We start from the raw sequence: 17192 nt of genomic DNA, 5'->3' as shown, positions 1-17192 counted from the left end.
AACTGCCCGAGGACACGATTCAGGACCCAACGAGCCAGGAATAACCATTCAGACTTGAGTCTAGATAGCAGACTTCCCCAAATGCCTGCCATTTAGACTCCGTCTTTAAGAGAACTGTTGTGTCCTCATGTCTTAATGCTTGTCTTTAAATATTTCACTGTTGAGGAGCTCCTGTTGTGGCTCAGCAATAACAAACCCAACTGCTATCCATGAGGATGCGGGTTCGATCCCTGGCCCTGCTCAGTGTGTTAAGGAGCTGGCATTGCTGTGAGCTGTGGTGTAGGTCAAAGACGTGGCTGGGATCTGACGTTGCTGTGGCTGTGGTGTAGACTGGCGGCTGCAGCTTTATTTTGACCCCTAGCCTGGGAATTTCCAGGTGTGGCCCTAAAAAGACAAATAAATAAATAAATATTGCATTGTTTAAAAACTTAATATTAAGTAACTTTCTTGACACATAACACACATGAAGAAGTACACAAATAATTTTCGCTCATGTTAAAAAAAATTTTTATACTCTGATTTCTCTTCAGATTGAATAAATCTTTCCTCTTAGAAAAAAAAAAGCAATTTCCACCCAGGTCAACAGCAGAATATGATGAGCCCTCAGCAGCCAGCCTTGTGCCACTTCCCAGACTTGGCCCCACAGGTAACCACTCTCCGAGTTGTAACAGCACAGATTAGTTTTGTGCGCTTTTGAACTTCCTATAAATGGAACCATAAAGACTGTTCTTTTTATGTGTCTGGCTCAACATTTGTGTAGTTTAATTTATTCATTCTCACTTTTACACAGTATTCCGCTATATGGCTATACCCGAATGTATTTATCCATTTGACTGCTGATGTCTATCTAGATTGTTTTCAGCTTCTGGCTACCATGAGTAAAACTGCTCTGAATGTTTGTGTATGATGCTTGGTGAACACGTGCCCTCATATCTGTTGGGATTATCCGTAGGAGTCGAATTCCTGGGTCAGAGGGTTGTATGGGAGCGCTCAGTGGATGTGGCCAGTTTCCCAAAGTAGTTGTTATAAATTACATTCTCACTACCAGTGAGTCAGAGTTCCAATGACTGCACAGTCTTGCCAACATTTGTTACTGAAAGTCTTTTTCATTTTGATCCTAGTGGGTGTATAGGGATATAAGATTGTGCCTTTAATTCACATTTCTCTTAATGTAGTTGAATACTTTTCATCTGTTCATTGGTCACTTATATATCCTCTTTTTATGAGATGTTCAAGTCTTCTGCTCATTTTTCTATTTTTTTTATTTCTATTGATTTTTTTTTTTTTTTTGGCTGAACCTGCAGCATGCAGGCCAGGGAAGTTCCCAGGCCAGGGATCGAACTCAAACCACAGCGATGACAATGTGGCATCCCTAACCACTAGGCCACCAGGGACCTCCTCTATTGATTTTTCTCATTGATAAATAAGAGTTCTTTATATTTCCGAATGCCACTCCTTTGATGGATGTATGATTTACAGTATCTTCTCTCGAATAAATTTATTTTATGGACCATTACTCCCATAACTAAAAAACCAATATCATGTGATAGATAATAGACTGCAAAATAAAATAAAAATAAGACAATGTTAAAGAGAGAGAGAGAGACAATGTTATTACATTCTAGCTAAATATCTCATGGCTGGCAGAAGGGCTAGAATCCTGTTAAGAGATTAGCAAGAGAGGAGTTCCCTGGTGGCTCAGAGGGTTAAGGATCCAGCATTATCATTGCTATGGCTATGGTTATGGCTGTGGCACAGGTTGGATTCCTGGCCCAGGAATTTCCACATGCCTGGGGCAGAGCCTAAAAAAGGAAGAGAGAGATTAGCAAGGAAAAACAGGTGTTAAAGGGAGTTCCCACTGTGGCTCGGCAGTAATGAACCTGACTAGTATCCACGAGGACGCGATTTCCATCCCTGGCCTCGCTCAGTTGGTTAAGGCTCCGGTGTTGCCTTAAGCTGTAGTAACGTCCATGTGCCATGGATATGGCCCTAAAAAGACAAAAACAAAAAACAAAAAAGCGAGAGCTGAGGAGTCCATTAGGAGTAGTCGAAGAAGTCCAGGTGGTAAATATCAAGGCCTGGGTGGGGGTGGGGATTAGAAAGAGAAGAGGTAGAACCTGGGCAACATCGTGGCTGATGTGTTGAGAGAGAAAAAGGAGCTGTCGGGGGTAAGTCTAAGTTGGTGGACTGGGAGGAGGGAGATAGCAGCCTGGAGAAGCGAGTTGCGGGGAGGGAGGAGATAAGGAAATCAATCTGGGGGAATGCGATGAATTCATTTTTTTGTTGTTGTCTTTCGAGGGTCGCACCTGCGGCATATGGAGGTTCCCAGGCTAGGGGTCCAATCAGAGCTGTAGCTGCCGGCCTACACCAGAGCCACAGCAACGCCGGATCTTCAACCCACTGAGTGAGGCCAGGGACCCCCAACCCACAACCTCATGGTTCCCAGTCAGATTTGTTTCCACTGTGCCATGACGGGAACTCTGGGTGCACTGAATTTGAACTGATAGCAGGATCTCACAGGGAGCTTCTGAGTCTCCCATTTATTTATTTATGCACTGGTTTCACAAATATTCACTGAGCATGTACGGGGGCCCGGGGTGCAGCCATCCATCAGACAGATAAGATCTCTGCTCTGATGGAGTCGAACATTCATGGGAAAGATGGACAATGGGAAAACCAGGTAAGGACAAGCACACTGTGCTCAGGGCTCGGGGCTCGGGGCTCGGGGCTGGGGGTGGGGGGGACTGCGGCCTTTGGAGAAGGTGCAGCCGTTAAAGCCAGCTTGCTTAGGAGAGGGGCAGGGTGAACTGTGCAGAGGAGAGGGCCGAATGCCAGCGTTTAGAAGCAGCAGGGGAAGGAACACCCCTCAAAGCAAACCAAGGAGGAGGAATCAGAGGGGGAGGAGGCGGAAGTGGGTCACTGGAAGAGCGTTTCAAAGATCTTTCAATGGATGCGTTCATTCATTTATTGAATCAGACTTCATTTGGTGCCTTCTGAGTGCCGGGCTCTGGGGGATCAGAGATGAATGTGAAGTCTCTGGGGGAGGCAGTTGTGTAAACTACAAATTATTAGTAAGCCCACATGAGCAAGATTCTATCATGGAAACACATGGGGGCGGTGTTATGTTGTGGGAGTGCAGATGATGGGAACTCCCTATTTTTGAACCTACTGTGTGCTAGGCTTCTGGAAGGGTGGGCGTGCAGCTAGAGGATGGGGGCAAGGGCGTTGACAGAGAAGGACCAGCTTGAGCAAGTGCCAGGAGGTGGGAAACTGCTTGGGCAGTTCTGGCAGCGGGGAATCCACAAGCACATGGCAGGTGGAGCAAGGCAGAGCGCCAGGGGCCTGGGATGGGCTGGAGATTCTGCCGAGTCAGTGCACCAGATTCAGGAGGTGCTGGGGCCAGTGCAGATTTCAAGGAGAGTGCCTGCCACTCGGCACTGTTCCACTCAGACCACTGTTCCACCCAACTAACTGGAGCCAGGTCGCCTGGGAACCTGGATGAGCCCCAGGAGGAGAGGTGGGCGTGGTATGTTGGAAGGCATCTTTCAGAGGGGCCTGTGAGAGGAGGGGAGTAGAGTATGGGGCCCTCCAGTGTCCTGGGAGTGTTCTCTTGGAACAGTGGGCAGAGAACTGAGGGCTCCTGTCGGGGATGGAGGAGGGTGAAGCGGGCAGAGGTGCCAAGGCCCAGCCCCGAGCAGCCTAAGTTTGGAGGCACCCCCTGAGGGGAAGCCCTGGGCTGACCCAAGGGCCAGAGCCTCCTTGCGCTCCTCCTGGTCCAGGCCTCACCTGGTCTCCTCCCCCGCCTCATGTCAGCAGCCTCACCCCCCAGCCTTGGCACGTGGGGGCTGGAGGATGGACGGGTACCAGACTCTAGGGTTCTCTTGACCCCGGCCCACTGCGGCACAAAGCTCCCTCTAACCCTCCCTGGTATACAGGGTTGGGAATCACCTCTTGGGCAAAAGACCTCTGGCGCCCCCTGCTGCCATTTGGGCTTCAACAATGCCAATCCCTCCTCTGGCAGCTGAGGACCCTTGTGGCCTGAACACATCTACGGCCAGTTTCAGTTGGAGGTTCATCAGGTTGGAGGTCTGCCTTGTGATGTTTACCGAGACTTCAGCAGCTTCCTAAGTGGCCTCCCTTCCTCCCTCCTCCACCCATAGCTGGGAGAATCTCTTTAAAAGCATATCCATGGGATACCACCCAGCAATAGCAAGTAATGAACTACTGATGCCCGGAATGACTTGAATGGATCTTAAACACATTATGCTGAGTGCAAAAGCCAGCCTCAAAAGGTTATGTATTTTATGAGTCCATTATGTAACGGTCTCAAAATGACACAGTTATAGAGACGGAGAACAGACAATCATGAGGGAAGGGAGAGTGTGGCTATAAAAAGGCAGCAGAAGGGTTTTTTTTAAGGTGATGGAACAATTCTGTATTTTTTTTTTTTTTTCGCTTTTTGGCCACACCCCATAGCATGTGTAAGTTCCAGGACCAAGGATCAAACCCTTGCCGTAGTAATGACCCAAGGCTCAGCAGTAACAATGCTGGATTCTGGCATTGCCGTGAGCTGGGGTGTAGGTCGCAGATGCGGCTCGGATCCCGTGTTGCTGTGGCTCTGGCATAGGCTGGTGGCTACAGCTCCGATTGGACCCCCAGCCTGGGAACCTCCATATGCCCCGGGTGTGGCCCTAGAAAAGATAAAAACAAACAAACAAAAAAACCCAAAAAAACCGGCAATGCTGGATCCTTAACATGCTGAGCCACAAGGGAACTTCACAATTCTATATTTTAATTGTGCTGGTGGTTATACAACTCTATACATATAATAAAATGTTGTGAAATTATACTCAAAGATGTACAAAAAATTAAGTACATGCCCCAAATCATGAAATCGAGTGAGGTGTGGAGTCTAGTTAACTGTGTACTGGTAATCAACTTCCTGGTTTCCATAACACACCCTAGTTATGTAAGCTGTCACTTACATAACACTCAGGAGATGGCACACGGGACCTCTTCGTTCTCTTCATGCGACTTCTTGAAAGTCAGTAATTCTTTCAGAATACAAATATTTTGAAAAGAAAAAAAAAAAAGAAAAAAAGCACACCTGGCCACAATAGCTCCCTGTATATTTCTACCTTGTGGCACCTGGTGGGCTGCAGAGAATGAACTCCAGGGATGGAAATCTGTTCACTCCTTTAATAACCAAGCCCCCCTCTAAGGCCAGCCACAAAAGAGTGTCCCCTCTTAGAGAGCCCAAGTGGCTAGACCTCGCAGCTCCATTTCTACCTGGCCAGGATTTGCTTGATAATCCCAAAAGGTGCCCTACTCGACGGGCCTGAGAGGGGCGCTCTTCCACCTCTGATGCTCTGGTTCCAAGTAGACAAAGTACACTTCCCTTAGCACTGCTGGGGCTCAGAATTTTGGTCTAAGGTTTTTCTCCCATTGAATTTTTTTTTTTTTTTTGGATATCCCGCTGGGGCACACCGGAATTGTCTGCATCACCAGAATGCTGGGACACAGACAGGTTCCATCCCCAGCCCGGCAGTGGGTTAAGGAACCGGGGTTGCAATGAGCTTGGTGGAACTGGCTGATTCAGCTTGGATCATCCGGCTTATAAACGATTCCTCTCCTCTCGGGAAAAGAGCCCAAGCTCTGACAAGGCCTCCAGGGCTCAGCCTCACTTGGCCCCCGCCTGCTCCTCAGCTTCCCCACCATCTGGGGTACCGCTCAGAGGGGCAGAGCACAGGCCCTGGAGCCAGGCTGCCTGCACTCACATCTGAGCTCCACCCACGAGGCCCCTGCCAGGGGATTCTGGGTACCTGGCGCCTCCTGCTGTGTTCGGGATTCCTCCTCTGGAACATGGGGGTGCTCATGGCCCCAGCAAGGTCACAGGGGGGTCGTGAGGATGACCTGAGCGATCGCTCTGGAGGCTCTGAGGACAGAGCCTGGCCAGAGGAAACGCTCGGTAAGCCCTTGCTGGGCCTGGTGCTTTACTTGCTCTCCTGGTTTCTGTGCTGCAGCACCACGGACCTCCCACTGGGTTCCCAGATGTGTCATGGTCCCTCCTGCCCCAGGACCTTTGCATGGGCTCTGCCCTCTCTGCACGTCTCTCTCCTCCCTTTGCTCAGTCATCGTTTAGCATCCTGCTCAGGTGACCCTTCCTCGGGCAGCTCCTCTGAATACCCAGCGAGGTCTGCTTTCTTTGTTACACCCCACCAGAGAGAGCCCCAAGTGCCTCTCTTATCACAGCCTGTCACTTTACCATCCTGTACCCTGGTCAAGTATCGCTATCTACCCGCCCCCCTGCCAGGATACTCGAAGCCCCAGGAGGGTGAGGACTCTGTCGTTGCTCACCTTTGTAGGCCTTCTCCAAGATGAGTGGAAAGGTTTGTTAAGCAGGATGATATTCAAATCCGTTTGTGTTTGAAAATGAGGATGGAAAGGGAGTTCCCAGTGTGGCTCAGCAATATCCAACGCCAATAGGATCCATGAGGATGCGGGTTCGATCCCTGGACTCGCTTAGTGGGTGAAGGGTTCAGCCTTGCCACAAGCTGCAGTGCAGGTCACAGATGGGTGACTCAGATCTGGTGTGGCTGTGGCTGCAGCACCAATTCGACACCTAGCCTGGGAACGTCCATATGCAACACCTGCGGCCCATAAAAAAAGGCATAGCACCAATTCGACCCTGAGCTTGGGAACTTCCATATGCCACACCTGCGGCCCTTAAAAACAGGTGTGCCCGGTGATAGTGGTGGTGGGGTGGGTGTAAATAAATAGCTGAAATGAGGATGGCTGGGTGGGGGCAAAGAGGAGCAGGCGGGGAGGGCGCTGCAGTGGTCCCGGCAGGTGAGGTTGGCCCTGAGACTCGATGGGGCCCTCGTGGTGGAGACGAGTGGCTGGATCAGAGAAGCAGGACGGACTGGACTTGGCCTCAGATCAGGTATGGCAGGTGGAGACATGGGGGTGGTAGGCAATGGGGGAGAAGGCTTGGCTCCCAGGTTTCTGGCTCATCCGCCTGCAGTGGGGGTGATGGAGCCATCTCTTGGGTCAGGGAACTCCCTGGAGGACCAGGTTTGGGGAAGATCATGAGTCCAGGCTTGGACCGACGGCTGTCGCAGAGGGAAGCAGGTTGTGCGAGGGTCGGGGGGCCTGGTGCTGCCAATGCCATGGGTGGACGGTGTCACCCAGGGAGGGAGCACAGAGGGACAGAAGGGGCGCTGGCCCTGGCAGAGGAGGGTGAGGGGCTGTGGCCAGAGGGGGAGGGCACGCAGGAGGATGTGGCGGGTCGAGGGTTGGAGGTGGGGGGCAAGGCAAGGGAGAACCAGCGCTTGCAAGGAGGGAGAGGCCAGCGGAAGACAGGATGCTTCCAGGAGGGAAATTGCTGTGACGACCCCAAACTGTCCCGCGGTTAGGAAATGTGAAATCCCCGGTGAGTTTAGGGGCGGGGGAAGTCAGCGGTCTGGTGGGGGGGGGTGGGGGCACAGGGAGAGTGAGGATTGAGCCAGGGCAGCGAGGGGTGAGGAGGAGGAGCCAGCTGGCTGTTGTAGTGGCTGCCCTGGGTGCCACCGGCACTGGGGGACTGATTTCCCCGGCTGTGGCTGTGGCTGTGGCTTGTGGGAGCCCTCACCTGAGCCTCTCTCCAGAATGAGCCCTGGGCGGCAGAGAGCCCCTGTGCCAAACTCTTGCAGCCCGCCTCCCCTCGTCCCCCGCTGCCCCAGGCAGCCTTCCTCCCGCGACCAGATGGGTCGATGAGGCAGTGTGCAGGCCTGGCGTGCTTGTCACAAGGGGGGACGCCGCTGAGGGTGCCCCAGCCCCAGAGTTTCCTGTGGGGGTGGCTGAGGCCTGAGACGGGCCTGCATCCCAGCCCAGCCTCGCCCTACCTGCCACGCAGGTGTCGGTCCTGAGAGCACTCCCAGGAAACTGCCCACCCGCCTCTCCCCACTTCCTGCCGAGTTCCACCCGCCACAGCAACGGAGAGAGGAAGAGAGCAGCGTGGCCGCCGGAGTGGATGCTCTCTGGACAAAGAGGGGAGCTGCAACCCTGGGGAGATGTGTCTGCCTGCAGGTAGGAGGGGCAGGGAGGCGAGGGGGGGCCCGGGGGGGGCTCGGGGTGGGGGGTGTGGTGTGGCAGCTCCGGGCTGGAGGGCTGGCCGTTCAGGGCTCCCCATCGTGCCTGGGAGGTGGTGAGGTCCAGTGCGGGTGGGGGTGAGGGGTGAGGGAGGCGGGGGAGGCAGGGGTTGAAGGAGCATGACGGCCTGCAAGAGAGGTCGCAGGCGCTGATGGAGACCAGAATCCTCCGCGCACCGCAGGCGGGCGTGGACAGCGATGCGGCCAAGGTGGCAAAGAGCCTGGGCATTCCCTCTGTGGCTCGGCGGGTTAAGAAACCCGCTGAGCTTTGTCTCCGTGAGGATGTGGGTTCCATCCCTGGCCTTGTTCAGTGGGTTAAGGATCCGGCTTTGCTGCCAGAAGCTCTGGCATAGGGTGCAGGTGTGGTTGGGCTTCGACCCCTGGCCCGGGACCTTCCCTGTGCCTCAGGTGTGGCCCAGAAACAAAGAAAGAGGGCAAGACCGACCAGCGTTTGACCCAGACTGGAGTCTGACAGTTCCTCCAACAGTTAGACAGAGGTCCTGTGTGAGCCAGCAATTCCACTCCTAGGTATGCAGCCAAGCGAATTCAAGTGGATGCCACAGGGAATTCCCATTTTGGCGCAGCGGCAACCTATCAGAGTAGTATCCTTGAAGATACGGGTTCGACCCCTGGCCTCGCTCAGTGGGTCGGGGATCCAGTGCTGCCCTGAGCTGTGGTATAGGTCGCAGACTCAGCTTCGATCCTGTGATGCCGTGCTGGCAGCAGCAGCTCCCATTCAACCCCTAGCCTGGGAACTTTCATATGCCATAACTGGTTCCCTAAAAAGAAAAAAAAAAAAGACGAATTTTGTAATCTGGAAATAAATTTGGTAGGAGGGGTGAGTTCCCTGGCAGCCTTTCAGTTAAGGGCTCAGAATTGTCCCTGCCGTGGCTCCGGTTCGAATCCTGGTCTGGGAACTTGCACACACCCTGGGTGTGGACAAAAGAAAGGGAAATAAAATGTTTTTACTTAAAACATCATTATTATTTTTGTGTGTGTGTCTTTTTGCCATTTCTTGGGCCGCTCCCTCGGCATATGGAGGTTCCCATGCTAGGGGTCGAATCAGAGCTGTAGCCCCTGGCCTATGCCAGAGCCACAGCAACGAGGGATCCGAGCCGCATCTGCGACCTACACCACAGCTCAGGGCAATGCCGGATCGTTAACCCACTGAGCAAGGGCAGGGATCGATCCCACAACCTCATGGTTCCTAGTCGGATTCGTTAACCACTGGGCCACGATGGGAACTCCTAAAAGAAATTATTTTGATACTAGTCAATTTCATGACCGCTGAGCCATGATGGGAACTCCTAAAAAATGTTAAAAGACACAGGGAGTTTCTTGTCTAGATACAGTTATGTGTGAAAACCATATTTGAACACTTTTCCATGTCACGCCAAAAGGGATCATTTCAATGACTGGGCTCCTCTCTATGATGTTCCAAGGCTAAAAAGCATTGAAATGCACATTTTCCACCTGCTACATTTTCACTCCTGTTTCAGTAAGACATTTCACTTGGAGTTGTAATTTCCCAAGAATGCAGCCCGGGAGTGGTATAGCCAACTACTGACAGAAGCTCCTTGAGTGTGTAACACGTTTCATAAACCTCAGTGAAAGTGTGTTTGCAGGTATCTGCAGATTTCTTCCTGGGTGTCACAAATGTATATTCATGGGGTTCAATCTTTTTTTTTTTTTTTTTTAATTACTCAAATGAATTGATCACATCTGTAGTTGTATAATGATCATAACCATCCAGTCTCACAGGATTTCCATCCCACAGCCCAAGCACATCCCCCACCCCCCAAACTGTCTCCTCTGGAGACCATAAGTTTTTCAATGTCTGTGAGTCAGCGTCTGTTCCGCAAAGAAGTTCCGTCTGTCCTTTTTTCAGGTTCCACATGTCAGTGAAAGCATTGGATGTTGGTGTCTCATTGTATGGCTGACTTCACTTAGCATGATAATTTCTAGGTCCATCCATGTTGCTAAAAATGCCGGTATTTCGTTCCTTTTCGTGGCCGAGTAATATTCCATTGTGTATAGGTACCACCTCTTCTGGATCCACTCCTCTGTCGGTGGACATTGAGGTTGTTTCCATGTCTTGGCTATTGCAAAGAGTGCTGCAATGAACACTGGAGTACATGTGTCTTTGCGAGTTGTGGTTTTCTCTGGATAGGTGCCCAGGAGTGGGCTTGCTGGATCAAATGGTAGTTCTATGTTTAGTTTTCTGAGGAATCTCCATGCTGCTTTCCCCAGTGGTTGCACCAATTTACAATCCCACCAACAGTGAACTCGGGTTCCTTTTTCTCCACACCCTCTCCAGCACTTATTGTTTGTAGACTCTCGGATGATGGCCATTCTGGCTGGGGTCAGGTGGTACCTCATCGTGGTTTTGATTTGCATCTCTCTAATAAGGAGTGATGTTGAACATCTTTTCATGTGTTTCTTGGCCATCTGTTTGTCTTCTTTGGAGAACTGTCTGTTTAGATCTTCTGCCCAGGTTTTGATGGCGTTGTTTGTTTGGTTTTTTTGTTTTGTTTTGTTTTTTGGTATGGAGCTGCAGAAGGTGTTTATGAATTTTGGAGATGAATCCCTTGTCAGTGGATTCACTTGCAAAGATTGACTCCCATTCTGTGGGTTGTCTTTTCGTGTTGTTTAGGGTTTCCTTTGCTGTGCAGAAACTTTGAAGTTTGATTAGGTCCCATTTGTTTATTTTTGTTTTTACTGTCATTCCTCTAAGAGGTGGATCTGAGAAGATGTTGCTGTCGTTTGTCAGAGAGTGTTTGGCCTGTGTTTTCCTCTAAGAGTTTTATAGTGCCTGGTCTTATATCTAGGTCTTTAATCCATTTGGAGTTTGTTTTTGTGTATGGTGTTAGGGAGTGCTCTAATTTCATTCTTTTCCATGTGGCTGTCCAGTTTTCCCAGCACCACTTATTGAACAAGCTGTCCTTTCTCCATTGTATACCCTGGCCTCCTTTGTCATGGATGAGTTGGCTGTAGGTGCGTGGGTTGAATTCTGGGCTTTCTACCCTGTTCCACTGATCTATATTTCTGTCTTTGTGCCAGCACCATGCGGTTTTGATGACGGTTGCTTTGTAGTATAGTCTGGAGTCCGGGAGCCTGATTCCTCCAGCTCCATTTTTCTTTTTCAGGATGTGTTTGGCTATTCTGGGTCTTTGGTGCTCCCAAACCAACGTTAAAATATTTTGTTCGAGTTCTGTGCAAAATGTCCTTGGTAATTTGATAGGGATTGCACTGAATCTGTAGATTGCCTTAGGTAGCATAGCCATTTTGATAACATTAACCCTTCCAGTCCACGAGCCTGGTATATCTTTCCATCTATTTGTGTCATCTTTGATTTCTTTCATCAGTGTCTTATAGTTTTCAGAGTACAGGTCCTTTGTCTCTTTAGGTAGGTGTTTTATTCTTTTGGATGCGATGGTAAACGGGATTGCGTCCCTAATTTCTTTTTCTGCTCTTTCATTGTTAGTGTATAGAAATGCCATTGATTTCTGTGTATGCATTTTGCATCCTGCGACTTTGCCAAATTCGTGGATGCCAATTTTAACAGTTTTCTGGTAGAGTCTTTAGGGTTGTCTAGGTATAGTATCGTGTCATCTGCAAATAGGGATAGTTTTACTTCTTCCTTTCCAAGTTGGATTCCTTTTATTTCTTTTACTTCTCTGACTGCTGTGGCTAGGACTTCCAAAACCATGTGGAAGAGTAAAGGTGAGAGTGGACATCCTTGTCTTGCTCCTGATCTCAGTGGGAATTCTCTCAGCTTTTCACCATTGAGAATGATGTTCGCTGTGGGTTTGTCATCTATGGCCTTTATCATGTTGAGGTAGGTTCCTGTTAGGCCCACTTTCTGAAGGATTTTTTTTTTTTTTTATCAGAAATGGGTGTTGGATTTTGTCAAAGGCTTTTTCTGCATCTAGTGATTGAGAGGATCATATGGTTTTTCTTCTTCAGTTTGTTAATGAGTATCACACTGATGGATTTGCGGGTATTGAAGAACCCTTGCATCCCTGGGATAAATCCCACTTGATCATGATGTACAATCCTTTTAACGTATTTAATGTTGGATACGGTTTGCTAGTATTTTGTTGAGGATTTTTGCACTGATGTTCATCAGTGAAGTTGGCCCGTTGTTTTCTTTTTTTTGTGGTATCTTTGTCTGGTTTTGGTATCAGCGTGATGGTGGCCTCATAGAATGAGTTTGGGAGCATCCCTTCCTCTGCAAGTTTTTGTAATAGTTTCAGAAGGAGAGGTGTTAGCTCTTCTCTAAATGTTTGATGGAATTTGCCTGTGAAGCCATCTGGTCCTGGACTTGTGTTTGTTGGAAGTTTGTGTGTGTGTGTGTGTGTGTGTGTGTGTGTGTTTGCCATCTCCAGGGCCAGTTCTGGGGCATATGGAGGTTCCCAGGCTAGGGGTCGAATCGGAGCTGTAGCCGCCAGCCTACACCAGAGCCACAGCCGTGGGGGATCCGAGCTGCATCTGCAACCTACACCACAGCTCACGGCAACGCCGGATCCTCAACCCACTGAGCAAGGCCAGGGATCGAACCTGCAACCTCATGGTTCCTAGTCGGATTCATTAACCACTGAGCCACGACGGGAACTCCCTTGTTGGAAGTTTTTTAATCGCAGTTTCAATTTCCGTTCTTGTGATGGGGCCATTCATCTTTTCTATTTCATCTTGGTTTAGTCTTGGAAGATGGTACTTTTCTAAGAATTTGTCCATTTCTTCTAGGTTTTCCGTTTTCTTGGCATATAGTTGCATATGGTAGTGTCTTATGATCCTTTGTATTTCTGTGATGCCCGTTGTTACTTCTCCTTTTTCATTTCTAATTTTATTGAGTCCTCTCTCTTTTTTGCCTGATCAGTCTGGCTAGGGGTTTATCAATTTTGTTGCTCTTTTCAAAGAACCAGCTTTTCGTTTCATTGATCTTTTCTATGGTTTCCTTTGTTTCTAGTTCATTGATTTCTGCTCTGATCTTTATGATTTCTTTCCTTGTACTAGCTTTAGGTCTTGTCTGTTCTTCTCTCTCGAGCTGCTTGAGATGGAAAGTTAGCTTGTTTGTTTGAGCTTTTTCTTGTTTCCTGAGGTGGGCTTGTATTGCTATAAACTTTCCTCTCAGAAGGGCTTTTGCTGCATCCCATGGGTTTTGGAGTGTCGTATCTTTGTTGTCATTTGCTGCTAGGTATTTTTAAAGTTCCTCTTTGCTTTCTTCAGTGATCCATTGGTTGTTTAGTAGCATGTTGTTTAGTCTCCACGTGTTTGTGTTTTCTGCAGTTTTTTTCTTGTTGTTGGTTTCTAGTCGTGTAGCGTTGTGGTCAGAAAAGATGCTTGACATGACTTCAATTTTCTTAAAGTTACCGAGGTTGGATTTGTGGCCCAGGATGTGATCAATCTTAGAGAGGATGTTCGATGTGCACTTGAGAAGAATGTGTATTCTGTTGCTTTTGGATGGAATGTCCTATAAATATGTCTTATGTCCATCTGGTTTAATGCATCCTTCCGGGCCTGTGTTTCCTTATTGATTTTCTGTCTGGTTGATCTGTCCATTGCTGTACGTGGGGCGTTAAAGTCCCCCACTATGACTGTGTTATTGTCGACTTCTCCTTTTAAGGTTGTTAGCAGTTGCCTTATGTATGGTGGTGAACCCGTGTTGGGTGGGTAGATATTTAGAATTGTTACATCATCTTCTTGGATTGATCCTTTGGTCATTATGTAATGTCCTTCTTTGTCCCTTAAAATGTTCTTCATTTTAAAGTCTATTTTGCCTGATATGAGTCGTGCTACTCCAGCTTTCTTTTGATCCCTGTTTGCGTGAAATATTTTCTTCCATCCTCTCACTTTCAACGTGTGTGTGTCCCTAGAAGTGAAGTGGGTCTCTTGAAGACAGCACATATATGGGCCTTGTTTTTGTATCCATTCAGCCAGTCTATGTCTCTTGGTTGGGGCGTTTAGTCCATTCACGTTTAAGGTGATTATTGATATGTATGTTCTTATTGCCATTTTATTAATTGCTTTGGATTTGTTTTGCTGCTCTTTTTTCCTTCCTTCTCCTCTTGTTCTTTTCTGCCTAGAGAAGTTCCTGTCGTATTTGTTGTAAGGCTGGTTTAGTGTTGCTGAATTTGCTCAGCTTTTGCTTATCTGTGAAGGTTTTGATTTCTCTTTCAAATCTGAATGAGAGCCTTGCTGGGTAGAGTAATCTTGGTTGGAGGTTTTTTCCTTTCATCACGTTAAGTATATCATGCCACTCCCTTCTGGCCTGCAGAGTTTCTGCTGAAAAATCTGCCGATAACCTTATTGGGGTTCCCTTGTGTGTTGTTTGTTTCTTTCCCCTGGCTGCTTTCAAGATTTTCTCTTTGTCTTTAATTTTGGTCAGTTTGATTAGTATGTGTCTCGGTGTATTCCTCCTTAGGTTTATTTTATATGGTACTCGTTGTGCGTCCTGGAGTTGAGTGAGTGATTCCTTTCCCATGTCAGGGAAGTTTTTGGCTATTATCTCTTGGAATATTTTTTCTATCTCCTTCTCTCTCTCTTCTCCTTCTGGCACCCCTATGATACGGATGTTGGTGCCTTTCACGTTGTCCCAGAGTTCTCTGAGACTCTCCATTTCTTTTCGTCTTTTTTCTCTTTTCTGTTCCGCATCCGTAATTTCCACTAATCTGTCCTCCACCGCGCTTATTCCTTCTTCTGCCTCCTGTATTCTGCTGTTAGCTGCTTCTAGTGAATTTGTATTTTGCATCTCTTCTTGTTCAAGTTTTATGTCTTGTATCTCTTTGCTCAGTGGTTCCATGTAAGTTATCCATCTTTGCCTCCAGTTTATTTCCAATGTCTTGCATCACCTTCAGCATCAACAGTCTAAAGTCTTTTTCCTGGAGGCTGAGAATCTCCTCATCACTTAGCAGATTTTCTGTTTTTTTTTCCTTTCTCCGTCCTCTGAGTTATAGTTCTCTGTCTTTTCATTTTCATAGGTTTTTGGTGTGGTGGCCTTTTTACAGATAATAGAGTTGTAGCCTCTCTTACTTCTGAGGTCTCTTCCCCCCCCACCCCCCACCCCCCGGCTGAAGCCAGTCTGGGGGGCTTGCTGTAGGCTTCCTGATGGGAGGGGCTGATGACTGCCCACTGGTAGGTGGAGCCGATTCTTATCCCCTCTGGTGGGTGGGGCTTAGTCCCTGGATGGGATTAGAGGCAGCTGTGTGCCTGAGGGGTCTTTTGGTAGCCTGTTTACTGAGGGGCGGGGCTGGGATCCCACCTGGACTGTTGTTTGCCCTGGGGCTTCTCAGCAGCTGACTGGCTTGGGTGGGGCTAGATTTTCCCAAAATGGCCACCTCCAGAGAAAGGCAGGCTGCTGAATATTCCTGAGAGCTTTGCTTTCAGTGTCCTTCCCTCACAACAGGCCACGTTCACCCCTGTTTTCCTAGGACGTCCTCCAAGAACTGCAGTCAGGTTTGACCCAGATCCCTATGGAGAGTTTGCTTTGCCCTGGGACCCAGTGCCCGTGAAAGTCTGTGTGTGCCCTTTAAGAATGGAGTCTCTGTTTCCCCCAGACCCATGGAGTTCCTGCGCACAAGCCCCACTGGGCTTCAATGCTAGATGCTCCAGGGGCTCTTTCTCCCAGTGCCAGATCCCCACACGTGAGAGTTTGATGTGGGGCTCAGAACTCTCACTCCTGTAGGTGAGTCTCTGTGAACCAGTTAGTGTCCAGGCTGTGGAGCTTCCCACCCAGGAGGTATGGGGTTGTTTATATCGTGAAAATGCCCCTCCTACCACCTCTTGATGCGTCCTCCTCTTTTTCTTCTGGGGTAGATATCTTTTTTAAGGTTTCCAGTCCATTTGGGTGAAGACTGCTCAGAATTTAGTTGTGCATTTTGTTGTTTTTAGGAGAGAAGTTGAGCTCCAGTCCTTCTGTTCTGCCATCTTCATCCTGAATATCCTCGTGGGGTTCAATCTTGAAGAAAAAAAAAAGATCCCTTTAGGGAATTGCCGTCATGGCTCCGTGGTAACAAACCCGACTAGCACCCATGAGGTTGAGGGTTCGATCCCTGGCCCTGTTCAGTGGGGTAAGGATCCGGCGATGCAGGAGCTGTGGTGTAGGTCTCAGATGCAGCTCAGACCTGGCGTGGCTGTGGCTGTGGCTGTGGGGTGGGCTGGCACCTGCAGGTCTTATTCGACCCCTAGCCTGGGAACTCCCATGTGCCAAGGGTTCGGCCCTAAAAGGAAAAAAAGAAGAAGCCGTCTCCAAGGAAAGCGTGAATGTCCTGACTGTCCAGACGAGCACGCGGAGGTGCACAGTCTGGCCGAGGTCACTTGACGGCAGAGCTGGGGTTTGAACCCTGCCTTCTCGTCTATCGGCTCATCAGCAAGTGGTCTACGGAGTACCTGTCATGTGCCAGGCACGTTGCTAGGTGCCAGGCTTACAAAGGTGAGCAACGACAGAGTCCTCACCCTCCTGGGGCTTAGAGTATCCTGGCAGGGGGGCGGGTAGATAGCGATACTTGACCAGGGTACAGGATGGTAAAGTGACAGGCTGTGATAAGAGAGGCACTTGGGGCTCTCTCTGGTGGGGTGTAACAAAGAAAGCAGACCTCGCTGGGTATTCAGAGGAGCTGCCCGAGGAAGGGTCACCTGAGCAGGATGCTAAACGATGACTGAGCAAAGGGAGGAGAGAGACGTGCAGAGAGGGCAGAGCCCATGCAAAGGTCCTGGGGCAGGAGGGACCATGACACATCTGGGAACCCAGTGGGAGGTCCGTGGTGCTGCAGCACAGAAACCAGGAGAGCAAGTAAAGCACCAGGCCCAGCAAGGGCTTACCGAGCGTTTCCTCTGGCCAGGCTCTGTCCTCAGAGCCTCCAGAGCGATCGCTCAGGTCATCCTCACGACCCCCCTGTGACCTTGCTGGGGCCATGAGCACCCCCATGTTCCAGAGGAGGAATCCCGAACACAGCAGGAGGCGCCAGGTACCCAGAATCCCCTGGCAGGGGCCTCGTGGGTGGAGCTCAGATGTGAGTGCAGGCAGCCTGGCTCCAGAGCCTGTGCTCTGCCCCTCTGAGCGGT

The 17192-nt window shown here is 49.4% G+C and overlaps 1 long non-coding RNA gene across 2 annotated transcripts; it reads left to right on the top strand.

Annotated features, from left to right (window-relative positions):
• LOC110255991 lies at window positions 6652-16195 on the top strand. 2 transcript variants are annotated; one of them, XR_002337082.1, is made up of 3 exons: window positions 6652-6943; window positions 7895-8067; window positions 16020-16195. It is a non-coding gene; the product is annotated as an uncharacterized LOC110255991 (long non-coding RNA). The 2 variants fall into 2 exon arrangements; XR_002337083.1 differs by lacking the exon at window positions 6652-6943 and adding an exon at window positions 7308-7432.

Source organism: Sus scrofa, chromosome 12, assembly GCF_000003025.6.
Source record: "Sus scrofa isolate TJ Tabasco breed Duroc chromosome 12, Sscrofa11.1, whole genome shotgun sequence".
NCBI classification, from domain to species: Eukaryota; Metazoa; Chordata; class Mammalia; order Artiodactyla; family Suidae; genus Sus; species Sus scrofa.
Note: the sequence above shows the minus strand (reverse complement) of the source record. Positions and strands in the feature narration are given on the sequence as shown.